This window comes from Acyrthosiphon pisum, chromosome A1 (genome assembly GCF_005508785.2).
Source record: "Acyrthosiphon pisum isolate AL4f chromosome A1, pea_aphid_22Mar2018_4r6ur, whole genome shotgun sequence".
In the NCBI taxonomy this organism is placed as follows: domain Eukaryota; kingdom Metazoa; phylum Arthropoda; class Insecta; order Hemiptera; family Aphididae; genus Acyrthosiphon; species Acyrthosiphon pisum.
Genome location: NC_042494.1, coordinates 80803110 through 80824865, shown reverse-complemented (window position 1 = coordinate 80824865; position 21756 = coordinate 80803110).

Here is a 21756-nt window from a genome sequence, read left to right as displayed (position 1 = left end):
AAATAAATAGACGATGACGTCCACCGTTATATTATATATATATACTCTCACACACACATATACTCACGCTCACACATTATGTGTGTGTGTGTGTGTGTGTGTGTGTGTGTGCGTATACGTAATGAATCCCCTTTGTATACCTATCTCATCCGTCGTCGGTCTCGGAGGTGTAAAATTGTATACCTATAAGATAATGATTATCGTTGTTATAATAATATTACCAAAGTTGCTATTTTGAATTACCCGTCGCCTCGGAGTCTCGTGATTTATGCTCGAAAACTACTTTTTCGTTTCTCTTCGATTTTTTCTTCTTTTTTTCGATCATTTTACCAAACAGTCTCCATTTATATTATAGACTCTCGTTCAAACATGCATACACCACACACACACACACACACTCTGTCCATACTACTCTGCACAGTCTCCGGTTTGCGGGGCTTCTAAAAAGGACCGAAATATCCGACCGAAGGCGCGCGGAGAGGCGTGAACACTATGCTACGCGGTAAATAATCGGTTTTTCTCGATGTCGAGTACAAAATTTGTTTTAGCCATAAGCCACGAAACGTCGTCGTGTGGCGGTCATATTCTAATTTCTAACCATATATACACATACACTACCTACCAAACATAATAATATAATAATATATATAATATCTCACCACATGTGTCTTGGTGTTAATGTTAATATAATATAATACGATTTTCGATTTCGCCTCGAACGAACTAAAATGAAATATTATATGGTGATTTGTGTACTTTATTCACCGTAATCCCGTTTTACGGTTCCTATAGCATAATATTATATGTCCGTCGTTTATAACATAATGGTAGGCATTTGAAATTTTTTTATCTCCTCATAATACCTGTATGAGTTATGGTTTTTGCGTTACTTATAATATTTTTATCAAATAATCTGTGTATAACGATATAATGATTCGCCGATTTGCACTATAATATATGTATACGTATATTATGTTATTATTTAAATTTACTTATAGTACCCTATAGTTTAAGTATCTATGTATCGGAACTGGCACGATCTCCATGTAAGCTAGTTGACTTTCATCGGCCAACATGTATATTGTATATAATAAAAGCGTAAAATTGTTCGAATAGTTTAAAATACCGTAAAAAGTCGTTACGTTAATTATAAATTATAATGTTTGTTTTTTGTTGATTTTCTGATACACAAATCAATTAATAGTCGAATTTAAATAATTTACTTTATATCGACATGATATTGTATAGACTAGTTTTGCTTTAAAAAACAATAACAGGTCATTGGAAATTATTTTTACAATATTATTTTGAGCGAGTTATTATAGGACCGATACATCCTCCGGCAAATTAAGTTAGTAGATATTAAACTCACCTCACAAGTATTAAAAAAATAATTAAGATACCTACGGAAGTTAATATAATGTTAGTCAAAATTTATTGCACTACCGTCTGCAGTATAATATATAATATATTTAAAAAATAGCGCCCGTGGTATATACTACAGAAGCCTAGTTGGTTATACTAAAACAGTAAAACCGATCGCAACCAAAAATATATTTTTATGATTTATAACTCCAGTTTGTTCAATTGAAAAGTACAAAGCTATTATGTTATAATATCTATAATATATTCTTAAACATTTTATAAATATAACCAATCAATGTATTGAATACGGTTTTCGGTTATTTTAATATTTTAGAGCTGTTGGAAAATTTTAATTTATCTTATAATTGTTTTAGAACGGCCTAACCATTATAATTTATATAACTAAAAACTTTAAAAGTAAATAATATTCGTTTTAAAAATTGATTTTTAATTTTATTTATTTTGGCTATGCTGAATTGCTGAATGCTGAATGCATATTTTTAGATGTATATTATATAAATATTGTAAATATACTCGCCATACATGCGCCATGTGCGTACAATAAAATAATTATTTTTTACAAAAAACAATTTTTTCGTGAACATCACTTAACTAGGAAAAACGGTATTTACTTTCTATTACTCTATTCACTTGTATATTATATTGATAGTATCTAACGCTCCTCGTTCGAGGTTAATGTCCCCACTCTTGGCACAAAGTATAATTTTTGAATAGTTTACTGTTTTTTTACGAGCAACAAATCATCCGCAATCATATTCACGTCGATCGACCAATTTAGATTTTAATCTATATAGTGTGTAAAGCGCCCGCCCGTCTTTTTCTCGCCCCCGGGCACCCTAAAACATACGTTCAAATAATAATAATCATTTTAATAAAATTGGGTTAAAAATAGGTAGAGATAACATGTTCATACACGTGTATATAACAATATTAAACGTTTCGGTAATAAATAAACACATCGCGCCGCGGTCGTCCGTAATGTTGTTACCGTTAATTAGTATGCACGCATTGTAAAAGTTACACCCAAAATGTGTTCAAGTTACGAAACGAGTGTTTTTGTATATAAACATAATATTTATTATAATATTGACCGAAGCTGATAATAATAATAATAACAACGACACAAATTGATGTAAAATTACAGGACGTCCTATCCCGCTCCTCACATACAAAAAACACGTGTACAAGGCGTATACAGTATAGGTATCAGGTACATAGGTATAGGATTTATATGTACTATACGTTATACGGTTGTATTTATTAATATGTTCATTTTTATTATTTTATTCTACCAGATAATATATGTTGAATTTGATGTTTTATTCAATATTTCAATGTATAGAGTAGTCGAATGCCCTAATGTAGGCGCCAGACGGGCAATGTAGAAATGATCATGTCATATTGCCCGGGCATTTTATCACTATGATCTCTCGGCCAAACTTATAAAATATGGAGTTAAATTTCGTGTTTCATTTATAGATAATTTTAAAAATTTTAAAAAAGAAAAATTTTTTAGGGAACAATAATATTTAATCAACGTTTTCAAAAATAATGAATTTTATATTTATTGTATAATTGCAGCATGAATTACTTACATGCATAACATTTTAATATAAAAAGTTTTTAAATGGCTTTGTAGGTACTTTGTTTATAATGTTACACAATTCTACATTATTCACATAAAATGTTATTGTATTACCTTCAGTTATAGAAATAAGCTTGTGCTCTGGACTGACACTTGTATAGGCAGGTTCAGACTACTCAGTGAACTATTTGTTAGTTGTACATGACTGCATTATGACGTGTAGGTGTAATAGTCAACAGATATACTCAACTATAATGTAATATAGATGAAAGTAGACGACCAACGAATTATAATTTGGAGCTATGGAAGTGTCATTCCTAAATATTATAAAAATTTAGATATATTATATTCTCATATATATTATCATAGAGTGCATTCACAGTATTTAATGTATAGTTGATAGTGAACCATCTTCTAATCAAATCAAATGACCACTATTGTCCATTAACTATTTATCTATTTGCCCAGTGCCGGATTTCGAAATTTGACGCCCGGGACTAATAAAAATGTAACGCCCTTACGTAGGTGGAGATATACAGTGCATGTCGGGTGTCAACATAAAATAAAATATTTAAATAGGTACAAATCAAAAAGTATATTTTTATATTACAAATATTTTTATTGAGATCATTGTTTTCATTATTATTATATTATATAGTACAGAATATGTCAATATTGACAATATTATAATTAAAAACCATTAAACAATATGAAAACATAAATTAAAATCTTTTGGTTGATTTAATTTTGCAAAAAATTAAAGTTTTCTAGTCTTTTGTGCATCGAAATCATTGATTATGTCTTCATAATTTATTTATCTTGCGATTTAATTTTCTATGAATATAATAATAAACAAATGGTTAAGGGGATTGGAATCAGTGATTTTCTGTCTTTGTCTAACCCACGGGCATTAGCGCAACTAGGGGAGGGGGGTGCTTTGGATCCTTATCACCCTCTAAGTCAAAATGATCACCATCTAAAAAATTATTAGGTCCCACTGAGTCACAAAAAACCTGGAGCTTAAGCACCCCTTGGTTCAAATGTCTATAGTTGTGCCAATGCCCACGGGGAACATGGGAATTTAGATGCGTATCAAAGTACCTATTAGTGAAGCGATAAGAATTTTAAAAACAGATTTGAATTTGTCGTCAAGTCTTGAAATTGACTTTTCTGGATTTTTAATTCTTTAATTTTAACTTTTCTAAAAATTTAAATATTCCATTTCTTTTTTTTAGTACGAATTTTTTTTAGGATTAAACGTGATAAAACCAAAAATGTGAGAAAGTCGATTTTAATTAGACGTGACGACAAATCTGTTTTTAGAATTATGATCACTTCACTCGATCAATCGGTATGGTGGAATGAAAAAACGTCTAAGTCGTTAAGTTCCGCGTGTGTTAAACAAAGACAAATACAGAAAATCACCGCTTCCAATCCCCTGCTTAAGTCTTGTTTGCTCTGTAGTTAATCGTAGGTATGTTTTTTATTAATTTTAATTTGCTAACTGGCACTGATATATAAATCTAATATATAGAATTCTCGTGTCACAATGTTAGTTACCATACTTCTCCGAAACGGCTTGACAGATTTTTTTGAAATTTTATATGCATATTCAGTAAGTCTGAGAATCGGCTACTATCTATTTTTCATACCCCTAAGTGATAAGGGTTGTCCAGAAAAAAATAAAAATGATATTATTATTAAAATAATAATAGTGTATTATATATTAGTTGCTATTGGTTAATCGGGCATGTCTGTTGATTTGTATTATTATTTTTGTCAATGTATTATATATTATATATAAATTAATGTTTGTGTATAGATTATACCTCTGAGAAGAATATAGGCTAATTTAAAAAGGATTAAATTTGTTTTTTTTTTATTCATCGGATTTTAGTACGGTTAGGTTAGGTTAGGATTTTGTACTAATTGATTATATTAATCCACTGTAGGTGGAATTAAGTAAAAACGACAAACTTGGTATAACTTTGATACTTTAGAGTTAAATCATACACTTACGTACAAACAGCACGGGGTCCGCGATCTACCGCAGGTAAATTGCTTACCTGATAATATACTGCTGCGAATCAGAATTTTAATTCCGGGCAACAGAAAAGTTAAGATAAATCTAGAACATCATACACCGAATGTTAAATGACGCATTGAACAATTAACGCATTTAAGTCATATACAGTTTGTACATTTAACGAGTAACAATGTGCACGGGATCAGCTAGTATATGGATATAATACATCTTGAAGTTTAATTTGTATAAACAAAATCAAAAATCTTGCTTGGGTACCCGCGTGCGGTTACTCGTGTCAAATACATCTGCGTTAAACGTGCTAAATAACGAATGAATGTAATACCTATTATTTTTTTCGGAAATATATTATAAATTATAACTTTTACAAAATTGATGTTCGTTATTATTTTTGTTTTTCATAAACTTAAGAGCGCCTTTATACCAACAGCGTCTGGGGCAAGGATACCCACTCCCCCCTAGATACAGCACTTCCTATTGCTATATCTTATATGCATTACCTATTATAGTAAGTTATAAACTAAAATAAGATAAACTAAACACGAATTTTAGTTTCTAAAGCTTTTAAATATTTGTACAACACATAACAACATAATTTATTAGTACAAATGCTTATAGATTGATATATTATAGACTATAGTACATCATATTATTATTTTTTTAAAATTTATATTGCTCGTTATAAATCAGTCATTCTATGACAATTCCATTTGTTATAGAAAATGTTAAAAATAATAATTATTCACATTGCCCAAAAATGCTGGATATAGCATTTAAAAAAATTCCCTGGGAATATATAGAATGTTCGTATTTTCCACTTTGTTCCTTAACATAATAATATATAAATATTATGTACAGATCGACGCATTTTGATAACGTGAGTTGTTTACAGCGGAAGCGGGAAGTTATAGTTTTGACAGCATGAATACGTGTTTTACACTTTTACTCGCGCATTATAGCTATATACATAGGTTTCAGCGCAGCAGTATAATATTATGTTATAGGTATGCCTATATCCCTGTATAATATTATCATATATGTATATATATTATAATGTTGGATGGTTTTAAGAATAGATGAAATTTTGTATACATATATTTATAAGTTTAAGTCTGAATTATTTCGAATGACTTTAGATTTTTTATGTAAATATTTTTCACCGGATGAACGCGCGCGTTTTTAGAGGTATCTAATATTATTAATAATAATAATAATAATAATAATAATAAAAAGAAGCCAATTAGGACACGGCTGTTGTAAAAACGTCGAGTGGACAGATATTATACTAATGGGGACGCGTATATACGGCAGGACGAGTGAGTTATGGGAAAATTATTGCTAAACGAGAATTTGACCGAACATTTGTTTTCACATTACACTCTAGAAATTATATTATGTAGGCATACGATATTGCACAATGCATGAAAATACAATTTCGACTTTAATAGTTGCCTCTTCAAGTCGCTCACATATACATATAGTCGCACACACAAATAGATACACATATTTTCAAACGTAGAAAATGGAATGTCATATAAAGGTACAGAGGTAGTTAATAAACGAGTAACTCGAAGTCTGTGTGCTTAATTAGGAAGTTTTCTAGGTGTAAATCAGATATTTATTTTGTTCTTACGTTTTTACATCGTTTTAAAAAGAGATTCGAAAACATTTTCGTCTTCCTACCACTATAGTTGTACTAATTGATTAATGAATGATGAGTCGTTTAATACACGACCCCCGATCAGAGGAAAGTAGGAAATAAATAATGATTATTTTACGTTTTTATTATATATTTAATGTTCTCACGAGTGTGTATACGCGCTTGCGTAGAAATCGGCCTCATCATAAAACACACGCCCAACACGCGCAATGACACCTCGGAATACCGTTCGTATATCATAATAATATACTCGTGTTTATTGTATTATTATATCTAATATATTATAATAATGCGTATTATAAATAATGCAATAGTAATCTCTTCCGATGTAATTATGTACCCATCGGACTAAAGACCCGTTGTAAACAAAACGCGCGTTATACCTAATAATAATAATCGCACGGAATTCTCACATCGCCCCTCCCCCACAGGACCACCGTATCGAATCGTCCACCCTCGGGGGTCGTGGCGCGACGACTGTACTCATATCATTATACCTATATATAGGTACTATAGTGCGGTAGGTGAAATATCACTCTTTTAAATTTTAATATATTATATACATAATATTAATATAATACTAATATTATGTCGGTATTTATATACATTATGCGCGCGTATATATGTATACGGGCGCGTTACCGCGCGACTCGTCCGCAAAGATTTATTCGAATTTGCTCGTCTCCGTGTGACCGATCAACTGAAAATAATACGATATAGGTACCTACCTAATATTATTATAATACGATCCGAATAATATTTCCGCGGCACCGAGGGCGGAATCGTGGCGAAGAGTTATGGGTCAATCGTCGATTCTAATTACGACGCGCGCGTGCGCCGTCGCGCCACACCTTGGTTTTTCGGAGGAATTATCGTTGCCGATGCGTAAATTAATGAGTCGTATATCAGACGAGTACCAGCAGAGAGAATGAAAAAAAAAAGCGGCTACGGCAGTGCAGTATATCAGAGCATATTCTGAAGAAAAGAGATTGGAACAACGTAACACCGGTTTATTTATTGTTTTTTACTCCGGGGCGACACCCAAAACGATCGTCAAATACCTGAGTATTTATACTCGTATCTGGTATACGTCTAATATTATAATATTATACGTATATTGTGTACCGTTTGCGCCGCCGCCGCCGAAGACTTACTTCTCGAACCTTGTATGATGATGTACACGCGGGATGGGATCTATAATAAATAAAAATCGTTCTGGATTCGGCTGTGCCGCTATAATATTATTATAAAGGTACATTTCACTGTCGTGCACATAATATTAAGTTCAATCATGTTATTATACATATTATATTATATTCACCTCCACCCTATATCGCGGGGATGATGTATATATACATTATACACTTGCCACATTTTGTGGGTTTATACCGTGGAATTAACCAGCGTATTAGGTAATTCCGCAACTAAACGTTTAAACTTCGAAAATAAATAATATGTTCCTATCGTATATAAAATATCGTGTTAAATTTAAATACATAACTATATAACTAAGTCTTCTCTCCTCGAATTAGAACTTAATTAATACATAAAAAAATACACAAATAACGTTTACACACCTATTCCTATATTTATATATTTTGGTCGTAAATGTTTATGTTTTACTATCGGTTATTTTAAATTGTAGTCATGTAAATTGTCGTTAATTTTATATCAAAAGCGACCAGAGTAATAAAAAATGGTGTTTCAATAATGTCGGGACATATTATGCATAATATATTATATTGTAATAATTACATAATAATGTACGGTTTTTATAATTAGTATAACCACTGCACAATGAAAACCACAGTTTTTAATAGTACCTAATCATTACGATATGGATTATGGACCTTTTAACGAATTCTTTAGAAAAAATAATCGATATAGTTGCAACTTTGCAAGACATTATATACTTTTATAGTTTTATGATGTTGAGGTGACATTATTTAGATTTAGGGCCAACCAATGTGCCTATATGAGAAATTTCATAAACATATTATAGGTTGAAATTTAATCGGAAAATCATTTGATGCGGACATACATTTAACAGGGGGCATTTCATTTGGACAAATAGAAAATTTTACTTACGCATAACGTGTATGATCTACTTTTTTGCCCAAACGAATGTTTTAACATCAATTTGTCATAATATGATTGATATTATAAATTATAAGTTTAAACTTTAAAGTTGTATAGGTAGTTCATGATGTTAATACATGATGTTAACTTAACTTACTTACATAAATCTTAAATAAATATATTAACTTTTAGCTTATTCAACAGCTATGTAAATTATGTAATAGTGCATTTTTTCATCTGCACTTTTTGTGGGGATTTGATTTTGAGTACAAAAAATGGATGGAACTGCATCATTTTTTAAGTGCAAACGTTGCCCATTTATATTTTTAAAGTCTGACTGAAGGAAATGTTTACTGCATAGTGCATACCCTGCTATATTTTGTGGGAACAAATCCTTTTATTTGTATTGCATCTGTCCACCGTTTTGTTATTTCTTTATTTATTAAAGGAAAACTAAAAACAATAGATAATGTATACATTTTATTTAAAAAAGCATTTTTCAAAATGATACTTACGAAAAAAAATGAACACCACTATTTGCAACTCTTTTACTGTTACATTGCCAAACACAGCAAAAATAAACCATTTTACCTAACTATAAAGAACAATTTATATTTGCCAAAATATTACAATACAACTATTGAAATTACTTATTTAAGACCGCTAATTATTGTATACCATCTGCAAAAATTGGTGTGATAATAATAATATGTATAATATATCAATCGATTTATGTTTATATCGATAATATGTTAGTTATTATAACTGAAGTTATTTATTATTTTCTTATAGCATTTCGGTGTGTGGCTTTACATATTCCTATATACAACAATGTTTTACCCTCAACTATAAATTAATTAATCAAAATCTTTCTTAACAAAACTAAATCGTATTTTACTAATATAATTTACCATGAGTTTGATGATTGAACTTTTGGTCACAACTTATGAACTAAAAATTGTATTATACCATATGTTTAAAGTTAATACAAGTAAATTCCATCCTTTGCATTATTATAAATACAAGATCATAAAATAATTGTACCATTTAATGGCATTTATTTTGAAACTCAACGTCTAATAATTAGAAGAGTCTTGTTATTACATAAATATAATATTAATTTAACCAATTTTATAATTTCACCAAGTATAAGATATATATTAATAATATTCTCTCTTATATTTAATATTAAATTATATCTTTTTTTCTTCTTTTTTCTTTTACTTTATTATGTTATAATATGACATAATTTAAAGTTATATTTATTTTCATTTTAGTTCATTTTTAATATGAACTCAGATCATTAGAATTCAAGCATGTGCTTATTGGACGAGCTTGAAACTTGTTAGTTATATCTATATTGTATTTCTCGTTTGTTGCAATAAATTATACTTTTAATCTTAATTTTAAGGCAAGGACTAAGATATACTATAAAATTAAAAATATAAGTATATCTTAGTCCGTGTTGTACCTTGTAAGTGTATAATGATATTGTAATTTGTAATACATATTTAATAGTTTTAGATTCCTGCCATAAAATTATCATTTATCACATTTTATCATAATTTATATTTTGTAAACATTCACCTCTTAGATAAGAGTATTTCGGCCATTTTGTCGGCTTCATAATTATTACATTGTAGGAATAGGGAGTCGTCTATCTAGTATTTTTATATATCTGTGGTGATACCTATCTATTTTCTCATGGTAGGGAATTATAAAAATATTAAAAAAAAAATTGAGGTTTAATAAAATAAATTATTTTCTTTATCAAACAAGTTTATTCTTATCTTCGATAACATTAAATCACTCAAATGGAATGCTGGAAAATTTGTCAAAAAAGGTTATTCACCCAAATTAAATGTCCCATATTTAACATTTAACACTTGGAATACGAGATTACTGTTTTTTTTTTAGAAAAGATAAATATAGAAACTGTACAGAGATTCAAGTATGATAAGCACATTATGTTAAATAAAAATGGTAATGAATTGGCAATGCTTCGCGAGTGTGAAGATTGCTATCCATTGATGGATCTTTAGAGAGAGAGAGAGAGAGAGAGAGAGAGAGAGAGAGAGAGAGAGAGAGAGAGAATGAATGAGAGAAAGAGACCGACCGATCGATATTAAAAAAAAACAAAATAAAAAAACGAATATCAATTATTTTTTAAAGTTTATATTTGAGAGTAAATCTAGGTTGTCACAATGATGAATTAACCAACACAAGCCGTGTCAGTATTAGTTGTAAATCAGTCGATATGAAAACTAAGATATTTCATGTAAATATATATACACCTATAATACAATTCAGTGGATTTATTTTTGATGTTCCTATAGGTATAAACATTTGTTGAGCTATAATAGTAAGTTGTGTACTAGAAGCTAATAAAAAAAAAAATATATAAAAAAGTATTTAAATAATGTTTTAAAACCAAAATGTCTGTAAGTTTTCCTATTTCCAATTTAGTCGAATTAATAGTTTATTCATGTGCACAGCATCAATAGATGGTTCGATTATAAATACACACAAATATTATACATTTTTAACACATAGTTATTGGTATTTATAGAAACGCGTATTTTCTTGATAATAAAATAATTATATACACCAGTAATTTTTAAACCTATAGTGTGTAGTGTGTATACACAGGTCATATGAGCACAATTATTAAAAAAAAAAAATCCTCATTTGATAATAATATATAAATTGACCATCTCCGGTTAAAATCCAATCGTCCTGTTTTTCGATCTCGTAATAATCATCAAAAACTAACCCTCGAGGCCCGGTTAGTATATTTTATACATAATAAATATATATTATTTTATATATGTATACGAAGCTATTATAATATAATATTATATATAGTGTCAGAGGGAGGCTGGGTACCTATTATACGTAATATTTTTAATCGACTGCAGCGGCCCAGCCAGAAGCTAATAATCATTTTGGAATTCGAGGCGTTCGATCGATAATAATCACTTTTGTAGCGGTAGCGGCGACGGCGGCATTGATAACGGCTGCACGTAATTTACGGCGTGTTAGAAATATTGACCGACTGGGATACCTGTTGATTCGTAGCCGTCAACGGTCGTTTCGCCGTGTGCACCTATTATAGTATATATAATATTTTATCGGAAAGCGGTGGAAAGAGGAGAAATAGGGGGAGATGGAGAGAGAGTGAGAGAGAATGCGTGTAATCATGTGTAAACGATGTAATTAATTTTACGCGTCGAGAACAAAACAACTTATATTTGCATAATATAAAACAAGTCTTTGGAGCAAAAATATCACGTCTAGTTGGAAAAAGTAATAGAATATAGACGAAGAAAAGGCGGACAGCGACTCATGGTGTGGTGGAGTGTGTACTTATATATATATAGGCACGTGTATTATTAAAATATATATTTATACCTATATACCTATTATTAAGACGAATGCCGCCCCGCGTCTAGCCTGTGTGCACGTATTTCGATTAGACCAAAGGGAACCGGTCGTAGGAGGTTCTCGTTAAGAAAGTGGCCATCTTCATGTCCAAAAACAGCACCTATATAAGATATACCTAAGCTTGTCGTCTCGCGGCGCGGTGTGATGTATATTATAATACATAGTACACATATATTAATATTATTATTATTATTATTATTATTAATATATTATTATGCTCATACTGACGGCGTGTTAATAAACGCTTGTCAACGTAATGTTGATACCCATTGGCAATAGTGTTATTAATATTTATTGTTTGTTATTAATTTTTGCCGCGAACGTCTGAAAGTTTTTCACACTATCGCCGTGCCGGGCTGTTTCGGGAACACTGCACCATGGTGAAGTACAACGAGTGGTGGGTTGACGGAACTATATAATATATACATAATATTATATTGATCGTGGATACCGGGCCTGTTGAAAAAAGAACGTCTGGAAATAAGCAAGGGCGCCCGCAGAAATTTTCACCGGGTAGGAAGGGATAGGTGTATATTATATATATATATATACAAAAATTGACAAAAAAAGTGGGAGAGAGCATGGGCCCCTCCTTCTATGGGCACCCTTGGAAATAAGCACGTAATTTATCGTAAATTGTTATTATAATGATATTATATTATCGAAATTTTACGGGTCAGTAGAATACACTAGGAAATCTTTAAATTATAAAAACATCACCTACGTATATGTAACGATTTGGAATCATATTATAATCCATACGAATTTGATATCAATTTTTTTTCTCTTTGAAATGTGGAGCTTCAAGGCTTAACTTTTGAAATTCAAATGGAAACCTATATTTTTTAAATTTAAATTATTTACTGTTTAATTTTTAATTTGTATGATGGGTAGTTTTATTGACGCATCAATAATGTAAGGAGTCTGGAGTATTGACATTTAAATTTTGTTTTTAGTTTGTTAAATGTTCAGATTGAATAATAATACTAGTAGCGGCAGTAGGTGCTAGCATTGATTATAGTATTTATAATCAATGGTACTACAAGCTTTCAGCTAGTTATAGATATAAAACGCATAACTAATTTAACGTTTTATATGTAATGAATAATTATGTCTCAATAGTCAATTTTTACCTAAAGTTCCCCATGATAAATTGCATTATATCAATAATATTATTGTCAATAAATACCGAAATGGCGAAATACTTTTGATATTTTCAATACATCAAAATATCACAATAAGTGACAGCCAAAATTTCATCCATTTAAGTAAGACATTTATTATTTCAAAAACTATATACATATATTTTGAAGTTTAACATTATCATATCGAACAGAAAATAGTCAAATATCACGTTATTATATGCAAAATAAGTTTGTACCTACCTATATCTTAAACCTCTACTTCTAGTTACTTCTATTAAAATCGAATCTGGATAAAATAATAAATACCTGAAGTAGTGAAGTCTAGTACTTAATATTATAAGTGTTACCATGTCAGTTTTTTAAAAATATAATTAATGTGTGAAATTTAACATTTAAAAAGCACCGCAATCGAGTATTAATCAAAAATTACACGGGCAAGATTTTAAAATAATAACATCGTCCGATCCTTCGATGTAGGTAGTATAATATATTTTATAAAAAATATATCAAATATTTAGAACCGATCCCATCAAAATTCGTTTATTTAATATACTCGAATAATGGAATTTGTCAGGTCCGTTACTCCAGCACTACCACGTTTGAAATTTAATTTTAAAATCATTCAGTATTACATACTTTATTTTGTCGTCTGATATAGGTACGAAATAAAAAAATAATGACCAAATAGCTGAGTCAATTATTTAATGTAGGTACTATTACCACGGTTGTAGTCTGTAGAGTGTAGATACTCGTATACTGGTTGTACAACAATCATATTAAATTGCTTATAATCACGGTTGCATATCTATAACCATAGGCATGGCACCTATACCTATCTATAATATATTTTTAATTTATGAAAAGTACATACATTGTATATTCTTTCTTGGTGATTTGGGATTATAGTACTATGGTAATCTACTGTGTATGGTTAAGGTACATCCCTGGAATAATGTTAATTATAATTTCACTGTCGTGGTTACCTTGGTGTGGCGCGGTGGTTGGCTGAGATCAAGCTTCGTCCGGCGTCACTAGCTCCTGGATGGGTGGCCATCAGGGTTTTTAGTGAAGAATTCTCGCCCCCACATACACGTCATGTTCCTCTACCAATCATCATAACTAAACCCCGTTACAAAATGCTAATGACCATAGTTACCGATGCATAAAATCAATAAAAAAAAAAATTCACTTATATTGCAACACGAAACTACGGAAGTTATTCAATATGATAGTCTGTTATCCGTAAAGGATGTTTTTAAAATTACGACATTCCAATATTTTTATAATATTAAAAACATTCATTTACAAAAACTTTTTTATACTTTTTTTTTGTCGTTGAATATAATACCTATGTACCTAACATAATTCGGAACATTTATCAACTTTATTTTGTGGTCTTGCGTGTTATAGCACAATAGCTTCTATATACCCCACTCAATTTTTTTCTCTAAATCTCGTGTAGTCTGGCCACTGAATGATTTTATATGTATACATAAATTGTATGTATAAATTGTATACAATAACATTTCACAGACGTGCAGACGTTCGTGCGCTATTTTCCAAACGTGGAACGAACCGGGAGATCATCATTAAAAGCTGGGCGCGCATAAATATCATAGATAATTCGTCAATTCGTGTATCGGGCGCAATACAAACGCATAATGTTATGTAATATTGTTATTATTAAGGTCATTATTAATGCATCTATACAAATACGGATGCGATGTTTGCCACCCGTCGAGCTATCGAATCGACTGTGTGTAAATCAAACCATAAAAAAAACGATGCAGCGGCATAATATGATGGCAAAACAAATATTTGGGTGAATAAACATGGAAGACCCGCGTAAAAGCAGTAACCATACAAACTGCTGAAGTAGCCTCTCATACGTAGGCATGCATATAAATATTTAATATAAAAAGTATCCCTACATTATCATTTTGAACTACTCTTTTTGGTACCTAATTTTAAATTTTCAATTGAATGCATTTATTTTAAAGTAATAATACACGTTTCTGGAATTTTATATCGACCTTTTCTACTTCATCGTCGTCGGCTTGATACTATTACTATCTAATATCTATACCGGTATATTTTATATGGGTAAAATACTAATATATCATAGTGACCAAAATTTGAATACGAGCATTATTGTGTACTAGAACTTTTCACGAAGTGTCCACTATGTTACTATGAAATTTTTTTTTGAAGAATCGTCGGGTTTAGTAGTTTTATTTGAATTTTGCGACATACCCTAATAATTCTTATTTTCTTATTCGTATTTAATTTTTTCTGGATTTATTTGACTGAAGGAATTGGAATTGGAATATAATAAGTTTCTTTCCGTATATTTATTTTTCTTATAATCATCATATTTTTATCATGTATAAACAGTAGGCGGCTGGTAAGATTGTCATGATAAACAATAATTCTTTTACGAAAAATAGTTTAAGGTTGTAAAACTTGCTTATATTTTGGTTTCACGTTATCAATATTATTTAGGTAAAAAAATTCGAGTCACCCATCACGTCTGTAAATAATATTTAATTGAAAAATCCTATGGTATTGCAGATATGAGATAGTATACTTTACCCCGTGAATGCAAAGAACTGCACCTCCCTGTACGTCCCACGACCGAATAAAAATATATTTATATTAAAAATACCGTATAATACGCGTCACGATGATGGAATATGATTTTTTATCTCCCGGGTATAATTTGGAAAAAATGACTCGGCGCCTTTTATAAGAATACAGAACGCCCGCGGTATTTTATATGCGTTTAATAATAATAATATGAAACCGAACGCATATTGGACGTCGCCGTCGCCCGAAAAATATCGCTCTGCCGCGCTCACCCACCTGTAGCGTTCGTAAATCGCGGTCGTAAAGTTGCTGCTGTCTCTCGCGAAATACGCCGCCGCCGCCTCCGCGCATTATTATATTATGTTTACCTGACGGCTATTCTTGCATATAATATTATTATCACGTATTTTGGTGAGTTAGATATTACAGGCGGCTGCCGTTTGGACCGGTATGGCGGTATCATAGTAGTTAAAATATTAACAGTAGGTACCTATACCTACTACTATATAGACACTAGAAGTTGTTTAAGTAGTAGTAGTATATAGCAGTAGTAGTTATTTTGATTTGTTCGTCCGCAATTGTTGCATCGCGTGTTCAGCAGGACGTCCAAATATACCTACTATCCATTATTACGATATTACGCATATGTTATTTATATTATATTATATATAGGTTTTTATTCCTCGGGGACAAAAATAATAAAATACGTTTCGTTATATTTTTTTTACAGAGATAATATATCGTTTCACGTATTATATATTATGTATATCGCGTATATACTTATAGATGTGTTCGTTTTAAAATATAATGATTTTATTATTCTTATTCTGTATTCGGATTTCGGGTTCCGACTCCTGAGTAGATATTATATACTAGCTGCAGTTCTCTGGAAGCTCTAGGCGATGAAAACGACCGCGTGTTTGTGTGATCCGACGACGCACACCGTCGTCTTGCCGCTGACAGGGGGGAGGGGGATGGAGAAGATAAAAAGAAAAAGCCGGCGCATCATAAAACACGTGTCCCGGACGAGCTATCTAACTTGCGCGGTGGACACTGCGGCAGTCTGGCTATATAATAATTAATAATATACTTAATACATTATAATAATATCATTGTATAGATTTTTGAAAATGTTATAATTGTCACGGCGGTAGATCAAGGTTGTAATACTTTAGTAGTGATGTGGGCATGTGGCAAGTGCTCAACACTGCGACATAGCCACATAGGTACCATGGGGACATGGGATGTAGATAGGACATAGCCTAAATGTCTATTATTGTAAATAAGTCCCCCGATAACTTATGATATCCATGTTCATACACTGCAGGGACACAGCTTCCATCTACATTTTAAATTGGCTTCTAAATAAAACATTCAACATTTGACATTTATATATTATATAGATGAATAAAATAAAAAAAAGCATAATTATCTTTGTGGCTTCTGCTATAAAAAGCTTTCGCCTACCAAAGGGTGCTAAAAAAAAAGTGCTGTATAAAATATCAGGATTGCGTCGTATATTTAAAATTTGTCAAACGCAAATTTACAAAAAAATTAATATTTTTCAAAAAGACGAGTACTTACTATATAATATTCACCTTGCAGTGTCTACATATAATTTGCATACGTTGTTCAATAAATTATTGGTCGAAGAATAAATTAAATTTATTTTTAACAAGTAAAAAAATACTTATAATAGTCACTGTGCAAAAGGCTCTGGGGCTATATTGGATTTTTCGACGATTGTTATCATTGGCTATATTGCGTATTCTATAATATATTATACCATTCGCTGTCACTATATAGACTTGTGAAAGGGCTTTCAGTTTTACTTTAATCATACTCATTAAATTAAATCGTATTAAATTGTGTGTAGGTATTTACCTATAGTGTGTAGACGTGTAGTGGCGTTGCACGCTCAGTGTGATTCATGTTTTTGTTGTTGGCTTGCAGATATCGATCTTATGTTGGGTGACGTGGTAATATAATATATCTATGCCATTTTTAAAGCAATCAGCGGCTTATGTATTACGACAAGTGCGTATTATTTCAATTTGTTCGAAATTCAATTCAGCGAAAAAAATCGATTGGTCACCGCCGAATTTATAACTGTCTGTAAAATATAACAGTTCCGACTGCTGCAGCCATACGCGTATTGCCGCCAGCGGCCATCGCAACATAATATTATAATAATTAATATTGTATATTATTATTTGTATCATACTTTTCACAACGTTTTTCGTCCACACATACCTCCCTAATACGCTACTCTACCTTATATACATCATAAAACATACACATAGAATGATCCTTTTTTCCAGGCAATATCATAATAAAATACGAGAAACATCTTATTTTAATTTTTAGAACAATTATGCCGGGTTACACAAACCATTTAATGAATCAATAATGAGCTATATACGCCATATGTAGCCCCGGCTTTAGTGGTTCACGATTGGTTCATTACATTTTAGTGAACCATTCAATTTAATAAATTGTATATGCAAACCCAGTATTAATAATCATAGAAGATTTCAAAATAGTATGTTTTGTAGTATCGATTTAAAAATGTCTTGAATTTTCCAAGACAGCTTGTTCGTAGGTTCACGATAATAAAATATAATCACATCTGTAACCTATATAATATTCTGCACAATGACATCGCAGATCAACCATTTTCTACGTTATAATATTATCAATAAACAAATATTATGTAACCTACACCGGTTACCAATGTCATGCGGAGTGATATTACTAGACATTTGACATATGTAAGTACTGCATTGTGCTGTGTAAAGTTTCAGCTAATAATAACGTGTTCAACTACGACAATAAATTATATGATTGCAGTTGGATTTCTGTTGTTAATCCATTCGATATAGCAGTTCGTTAAATCGTTATAATATAATATGCTATATAATAATATTATTATTTTGTACCTCGCATGTCGTAGGTATATGGTAGAAATGTGCCATGCAAATTCTCGCAACAATGATCGTGTTGCGATTCACGAATGACATAATATTAGGTGTAGGCACGTATGGGCATTGATTATAAATAGTATTTATAATAAATGGTATGGGTAATAATATATTATGTTTATGTATAATTCGTATTTATGTATTTATTATCATCAAGTGTACAATTATCGTCAAATCGGGCGTTTTGTTTTGTCTTTTCGGCTTGTAAACATAATATAGGTAAGTACCTAATATTATAATATTATAGCAGTATCCGCCTGCGATTTCGGATTAGTATTTCAACAATACTCTAGAACTTAGTTCTCGATTTCGGTCGGCACAGTGCTGCGGAGGAGACATCAGAAACCGTAGTGTATTTAAATATGTGAGTAATTTATTACTTATTTAGCATTTTAATTTATGTACTCCTCGAATCCGTCTGTAACGGGGAGACGTCACGGTATAGCGTGTGTGTATGAAACGTAAACTCTTATTGTTCAAACGTAGAGAATAAAATACAATGATTAAAGAACGAAGTCGGCGCACAGAATCTATTTGACTCATTATTATTATATTATTATATTATAATATAGTTTCACTGAAAAGGAATGCAACAATATCATACACGCATATTTATAACCGTTTTAAAGGTGATCTACGTGGTCTTTTCTTACGTGTAATAGTTTTCATTGAACCTAAAACAATAAAACGCTTTGATATAAAAATTATGTTATTAAACGAAACTGTCAACTGAGTAGGTACCTGCTTGTTTTTTATCACACAGAGACGTCTAAAATACTCAATCACCCCGCCGTCCGCCATTAGGAGACCTTACTCCAGCAGTCTTTAATCTAAAATGTCGATGTTCAAGATCGATATTTCTCTGTTTCTCAATATCATACATGTAGCCGTGTTGGTTACTAGGTTAGTGTAGTATAATATAAATAATTGTCAATTGATGAAAAAAGGGTAAAATATACACATTATGTGTATAAATTGTAATTTGTAAGTAAGTACTTGTTTCCTAGATACGTCACTGTAGGTTAGTACCTAAAGCATATGTAATCAATTTATGGAAAAAGGGTAAATACTTCTTTTACGTATTGTTAGTACAATAATACAATAATACTTAATACAGTGTAATACCTATGTATATTATTTTAGTGTTTATATTTGTTGTGCTATTATTTATCTATTTCCGTCAACAGTGTACAATATACGCACTAATGCACATTACAACACTTGGTAACTATTAGGTACGCGTTAGCGAATCGAATACTTAAAATATTTATTGAAAGAGTCTTACAAAATGTTTTTCGTGTAATTTCGTTTATATATTAATTGTATAATACGTGTAACGTGTGTATATCGCGTGTTGTAGTTATAAGTAGGTACTGTCAGCGTTAAAATGTCATCCACATACGTATCTCGTGAATCGGTAGACGTTATGTTATTATACAAGAAAGTGGCTATTATACGCGTTCTTCATTACACTTTTACACCCATGGGTGTCGCGTGAAAAAAAAATAAATTCTCTCCTGATAAAATTAATTCAATAGGTGTACACATACCACTGCTGCACATGCGTATAAATAGTACGATTGTAGGTAGGTATAACACGTATATAAACCTAACGAAATGCCCATCGCCTGACAAATTATTCAGGTTCGAAAAACGATTTTATTAAAGTGAAAAAAAAATCGTCGACCACCACCGAAGTGTCGTTTAACAGTCTTATCAAGTTATAAATAAGTAGTAATATTTTATTTTCGGAATAAAGTAATATTTAGATAAGAGCGCCGTCGGTTTTATCACGGAAAGACGCTTTTTTATTGCGGAAGCGGTTTAGAGGTGTTTTTTTTACGAGTAGTCGTTCAAGTGTCCGGTTAGACATAAAAAAATAAATAAATACAAGCAAAGCCACACAAGGAGGATTCGGATGATAATTTATACGCGTACCTAATACCTATTATATTATATATGTTTACGAAAGCGAGCCGGACGGTTTTTTTGACGCATTTCCGAGGGGCGCGTTCGGATCACGCGCGTGGAGTAATAAACCGTGTATGATAGTAATAATAATAATTACAGAGACTGGCGCCGAAACACTTATTATATGGCACTATCATCGTACATAAAATTATTATTGATTATTATTTATAAATTTGTATTAATACTATGTTATTGGTGTCGGATTTCAAGATCACGTCGTGAATGTGTGTGTATTTTTCGTTCGGTTTTAGCGACGTCGAACGAGGTCAGCCGGTGGTTTATCGCAGTGTATTTACGATACCTACCTATATACCTTTACTTGCGTTATCGGCATTTACGATATACTGTTTTATATATACATGGAGCGTTATAGTAGTTCACTAAATACGGACAACGCCATATTATATATATTATAATACGTGCGAGCGTGCCGCCGTGATGACGCGAAATGTATGGACAATTGTTACCGAGTACGGTTAGGGCTGCGCGCACAGTCAAAGGTGCAGGGGGTGCAGGATAAACCGGGGCAAGGTTGTGAGTAAAGACGTTAATGAGGAAAAAATTCAAATACGAGATCATATCGCCAACAGCAGCGCACACGGATCTCACACGATCAGACGTTTACCGTCGTCGTCGTCGTCGTCGTCGTCGTCGTTCGAGGGTTTGATTTCGAATAATATAAAACATATTATTATAATGGTAATAATAATAATAATAATCATCCTGCAGGTCGTATACCAAAGAGATAATAACATTATTGTATCGACGACGAAAACATATGCATAATATATGTATAGGCGTACAACGTAAGCCCGTGCCGATGGTATCTGCAGCATCGCGAGGCGTGTAGGTGTCCAATACTCGTTAATAGAAAG